This window comes from Octopus bimaculoides, chromosome 4, assembly GCF_046866305.1.
Source record: "Octopus bimaculoides isolate indiv1 chromosome 4, ASM4686630v1, whole genome shotgun sequence".
Lineage (NCBI taxonomy): Eukaryota > Metazoa > Mollusca > Cephalopoda > Octopoda > Octopodidae > Octopus > Octopus bimaculoides.
This window is the reverse complement of record NC_142931.1, coordinates 147,943,603-147,949,602: the sequence shown is the minus strand read 5'-3', so window position 1 is coordinate 147,949,602 and position 6,000 is coordinate 147,943,603. Positions and strand designations below refer to the sequence as shown.

General features: G+C 37.4%; 1 protein-coding gene across 5 annotated transcripts in view; it reads left to right on the top strand.

The window, feature by feature from the left end:
- Window positions 1–252: 252 nt before the first annotated feature.
- LOC106884249 (dyslexia-associated protein KIAA0319-like protein) overlaps window positions 253–6,000 on the top strand; it is a 94,010-nt gene continuing 88,262 nt past the window's right edge. For 2 of the 5 annotated variants that reach the window (XM_089351735.1, XM_089351732.1), the window contains exon 1: window positions 253–423. The gene's annotated coding sequence lies outside the window, so the exon portion shown is untranslated. Of the gene's footprint in view, window positions 424–1,558; window positions 1,877–2,035; window positions 2,166–2,566; window positions 2,922–6,000 lie in introns of those variants that run through there. The other 3 variants (XM_089351734.1, XM_089351736.1, XM_089351733.1) reach the window with 3 other exon arrangements.

Below are 6,000 nucleotides of genomic sequence, written 5' to 3'. Positions count from 1 at the left end.
AGTGAGAGAGGGGGTGAGAATTGAGATATACACATCTATCTGAGAGAGAAAGAGTGTGAGGGAATTGTGATATATATATATATATAAAATAACAGAGAGAGAGAGAGTGTGTGTGTAAAGGAAGTGAGAGATAGAGAGTGAGTGTGTGTGTAAAGGAAGTGAGAGATAGAGAGAGGGAATTGAAACAGAGAGAGAGAGTGAGAAAGGAAGATTAATTGAAATATTTATAGAGAAGGAGAGAGAGAGAGCGTTAGTGTTAAGAGAGTTGTGTGTGTGAAGATTACTACAAAATGTTTAGACATACACAAAGAACATATATGTACATCTAATATTTTATATATATAGACCTGTGTGAAAAACAGTGAAAAGGGGAATATATACATGTATTTATAAACATTTTGTAAAATAGACACAACTAATTAGGTTTGTATTACGATTTTTCATTCGGTTTTCTTAATAGGAAGACCAAAAACAGATGGTTTTTATCTTTGAAATACTAAATTGTTTCTTAATTGTGTTGTTTAATGTCATTGTTATTGTTGCTAATCTTCATAACAACTTGTGTACTATTAATCTGTTTAGCAGTAATTTTCCTTTCGTTTTTTGTTTTTTTTTTGTTTTGGAATATATGTTCATACCGTTATATACACACATTACATATGTACATGGATATATATACGCATACATGCACGTATGTACATAGGGATATATATATATAAACATGAAAACGAAGTATATATATATATATATATGTATATATATATATATATACGTGTGTATACACACACACACACAGGTCTGTTATACAATATATTTTTATAAGTATATATATATATACACACACACACGTGTGTGTGTGTGTATAAACATATACGCAGGGAAACGGTTACTGCAGTTATAAAGTATAAATAATCTCTTTCGTTTTTTCTCCTCAACAGTTTTTCCTTTTAATTTTTTTTTCTCCACAAGCGTTTTTTTCTCCTTTCCTTATATTCAAATTCCACCCCATACAATAACTAATATATATATTCAAATATATCCTATTTTCTTCTAAATTCAAATATTTCTTAACACACAATGCAGTCTCTCGTCCATGTGTTGCCTATTCATGGTAATTGTTATAACAGAAATATATTTAAAACTAAGTTTCTTGCATAGAGACAAGGCTTCATATATACATTAAAGGTGTTAGTGGGATTATATTTCACGTCCCTGTTATTTTATACAGTAATATACAACAGTTACTGTGTCATGTCTACATACATTTGTGGTCCTTTCTTAATTGACTCTTAAACTCGCATCTTGTAGAGAGATGACTCAACAAAGTGGACTCGTATTTTAGATTGGATGGTAGTCACAGAGGTGTCAAATGGTAACTAATCGAATGGTTGTACTCAATACTTTGGGATGAGTGGGATATTTATTGAAAGCTGAACCTGTGTTGTTTAAAGTCGCTGGAGAAACTTTGAGTAGTGAGTGACTCATAAAAATCTTAATAATTTCGAATTGTATATGTGTGTGTGTGTGTGTGTGTGTATATATATATATATATATATATGAGAGAGAGAGAGTGACTGACTGACTGACTGTGTATCTTGCTACCCTGAGTTTCGTCTGTAGGTACACAGGGTCGGTCTTCAGGCATGTTCTGATTATAGTAATGATGGAGTTTACACGCTCATACAGACGACTGATTCGACCAAAATAGAAATGTTATTAATCTCTACCAGAGTATCGAGTGTTTATATATAACGAAACTTTTCCCTATATATATGTATATATATATACATATCACGACACACACACACGTCCATAAGATGCTTTCTCAAGATGAATACCGCAGTTTGGAAAGCTTTGAATAGTATCCACGCTCTAAGTATGTATACAGATAACTAATTTCGAACTCTTGCTGCTTCCATCGCTAATAATAGACACGTGTGTGTGTGTGTCCGTCCACACCTTTGTTAAGCAATGAGAAACAAAACCAGACAAAGACAACAGAATAATAAAATAACAATAAACGCTGTGTCAATTCTACAGAAGCACCATCATCGTTATAAAAGCTCATTTCAGTTAATCTGTTGCCGGGAGACGGGGCTTTCCTCTCTATAAACCGGCTCCAACAACTTGGACAGCCCCAAAACATGGTGATAAGTACATGAGATGTGAGAAAGTGACATTAACTTAATCTTCTCTTCCTTTTTATTTGTCATTTCCGTCTTTTGTATTCCTTCCTATATTGTAAATGGTGAATATGTAAACATCATTGACTTTGGAGTCGATGGAAACCAGCGTATGTTTTGATTTTTAAGCTTTTGCATTGCTGGAATCGTATGGGTTTTAACTCAGAGTCGCAGACTCTGTTTCGATTCCAGGTTGGGGTTGACTTTTAAGAACGTCAGTAATGCCTACACTATTCATTTTTCCTTCACCTTGTAATATGAAACCTTATTTTTGCCGTTTCCCAGGAATTTGCTAACTCGTGTTCTTAATGGTTGTTGCTCTGTTCAATGTAACATGTCGAGTACAGAATGACTAATAAGCTGGTAGTGGGCAGTGTCGTCTGTGAATCCGATTTCGGAAACAGGCAGGGACCTGAAATAGTTTCACACGTTCCTATAAAGCCAGACAGAAACCTTATAACTATGTAAGAAACTCGGGCGTATGCTACTGTTTTTGGTGTTGTGCTTTTAATTTCCATAAAATATTAAGTGCTGAAGGTTGCGCACCCGGTTGCCATTATTACACAGAACCAAGCAAAACCTGAACAACAAGTTAATCACCATTGATGGATACCTTTTCTAATAATTTGGTTGTCACTCGAGAACCTCGGATGAATAATACATGAACAGCATTTTTTTTTTCTGGGCGTGTGTGTGTGTATATATTAAGATGACATGATTAATGCAGTAGAGCAACAGGTAAGCTCCCTACCTGTATACAGACAGGGTGAATAAAACTACAGGTTTCAGTTTCTAGTCGAAGCAGATTCACTTCATTTATCTTAATTCTTTCGAGTAAAGGTATGGATGTCACAACATCACATTTTTTCTCGCTTCAAACATTAAAGCCTTTGGACATAGTCAAAAAATAAAAATATATATATTCTTCTTCACCCGTAACATATGGCTATTAATTTGTCAATATAAAAAAATCATGATTTGCTATTCGATTAACCCTCGCTATTGCCCACTTTAATTGATCTTGTGACACGGAACATTCGATATTCAGTGAAGTTCGAACCCATCCTTGTTGTGGGACATGCTGCTATCAATGATTTCACATTGTGTGTTGCTCATTTTTTTAATGACATTTAAATTTTTACTTCTCTCATATCTGTTATAATCTTATTGTTTAGCCACAGGTCAGCACCGATTGCGCACACCTATGTACAAAGACGTTCCATCCGTGAACTACCTCGTCGTTTTGTTTATCTAGGACTGCATTGCCTTTCTTTCCTTTTTTTTTTTTAACTTTTATTAGTATTAAGTGTGTTTGAGGAGAATTTGGTTGTTATTTCTTGCAGATCGAACCAACGTCTTAATATTTGTTGCAATGAATTTAAGTGTTTGCGTTGTTGTGGCGGTTAAAATGACATTCTTTGACGTTAGCGTTGTTGTTGTTGTTGTTGTGCTCTGTCCATTGCAGTCGTAGAGTTGCCATTCAAAGTGTGGCATTGTTTAAAGTTATATGTTGGGAATAGTGTTCTTTGAGGGAGATTTGGTTGCTATATTTACGTCAATGATCGAAGATTATATAAAACTACAAATAATAGCGAGTAAATATTGGATTGAAAAAACCATTAAGTCAAAGGGGATGTGGGTTCGTGTTCCACGATCAGCTTTTGACTTGACTCTTTTTTTTTTTTTATCGAAAAGAGTTTTTCAACCCAATATGTACATGTTATTATTTGTAGCTTTATGTGCTTCGAGTTTCCACTGTTCAAAAAACAGATTATTTCACGTTCCCTCGAAAGTTTACACACACACACACACACACACACACACACACACACACACACACACACACACACACACACACACACACACACACACACACGTATGTGTATGTATGTATATATATACATCACTTCAAACGCTACACACACAGACACGTATGTATAAAATCGTTTTAACGTCAACTTTACCATGCTTGCATGAACCAGATGGAGTTCGTTGAGGGCAATTTTCATCAGTTGGATTCGTTTCTGGTCGCCAACCCTCACCTGTTTCCAAGCAAGGTAATATTTCCTTGTGGTTGGACATGTTTTCACAAAAGATTGGGAATGAAGACACTGCTTTACAGCTTGGATGACTGTTTTTCATGCCAGCTGCACAAGTGAAGTCACCCTGCAGCTTGCAGGACTACAAGTCCCAAGATAAGTGGCTTTTCACTAGAAGATGAGGGGCCAGGCAGAATAGGCTTCTTGCTGTAAAGGAGCTACATGGTGACTAACATTTTAGAAGAAAGGGTGGGTGAAGTTAACGAGGTGGGAGTTGTGAGAGAGAGATGTATGGTTGGGTAGCTTGCCAGTGTTTGTGGAAAGAGGCAGGCGTAATGCATGGGGAAAGTGAGACATATATTGGTGGAGAAGGAGAAATAGTTTGGTGGGAAGGGGGGGGGATCAATGTGAAAATGTGGGTGGAGAGGATAGTACAAGGGTAATGGATGGATATCAAGTGAAATGGTTCCAGGCAATGAGGAAAATAAATGGAATCAAAGAAACACTGCAGTTGGAAAGATAAGTGGTGAGGTCCCTTGGGGTAGGAATTGGACAAGGAGATCAGCTGTGCGTGCACACACACACACACACACACACATTGTGCTTCCAAAGCTTAATTTCACCAATTTTTGCAGGCCTTCTTCAGAACTTAATATTACCAATCATCCCCATTTATGAGTACCCTTTATTCATTGGACAATGAACTTTGCTTGCAAAGATCTATTGAGGCAAATGTAAACAAATCAAAATCGCTGACATGACCAATGACAGTACCGCCTGATTGGCACTTGTGCCAGTGGAACGTTAAAAGCACATCCGAGTGTGATCGTTGCCAGGGCCGCGGATTGGCTCCCATGCTGGTGACACGTGAAAAGCACCATTTGAGCATGATTGTTGCCTACTGATCCAGTAGTTTGATTTGCTCAGAATCTCTTCTCTCTAAGGCATTGCCTTGTAACCGTTTACAATGATACTACTATGCCAGTCATTGGTTACATACATACACACACACATCATCGTCATTTTAACATCCATGTTGGTCAGGTGGATTTTCAATGGCTAGATGCTCTTCCAGTTGCCAACCCTTACCTGTTTTTACAGAAGTTTTATAATGAAGGGAACTGCTTGTATTACAGTGACACTCATTTATAACAATCTCATGATGTCAAGGCAGGAAGACCAGGAACACACACACACACACACACACACACACACACACACACACATCCTTCCCCCTGATCCACTCACAAGGTCAGCCCAGTGCTATAGTAAAAGATATTTGCTGAAGTGGGAGTGAACCTGGAACCATGTTGTTTGGGAAGCAAACTTCTTACCTCACAGCCACACATGCACATGTATGAGCATGTATACATATGCATACATGTGTATATATGCATATATATATATATCATCATTTAATGTCCACTTTCCATGCTGGCATGGGTTGGACGGTTTGACCGAGGGCTGGCAAGCCAGAAGGCTACACCAGGCTCCAATCTGATCTGGCAAAGTTTCTACAGCTGGATGCCTTTCCTAACGCCAACCACTCCGACAGTGTAGTGGTGCTTTTTACATGCCACCAGCATGAGGGCCAGTCAAGTGGCACTGGCAACGCTCACGCTTGAATGGTGTTTTTTACATGCCACTGGCATCGACAATGCTCTAAAGGTGCTTTTATATACATATATATATATATATTTTCATACACACACACATTTATATGCTTATGATAATTTAGTACCAGTTGGTAGATATCTGCACACATCAGTGAACAGTTT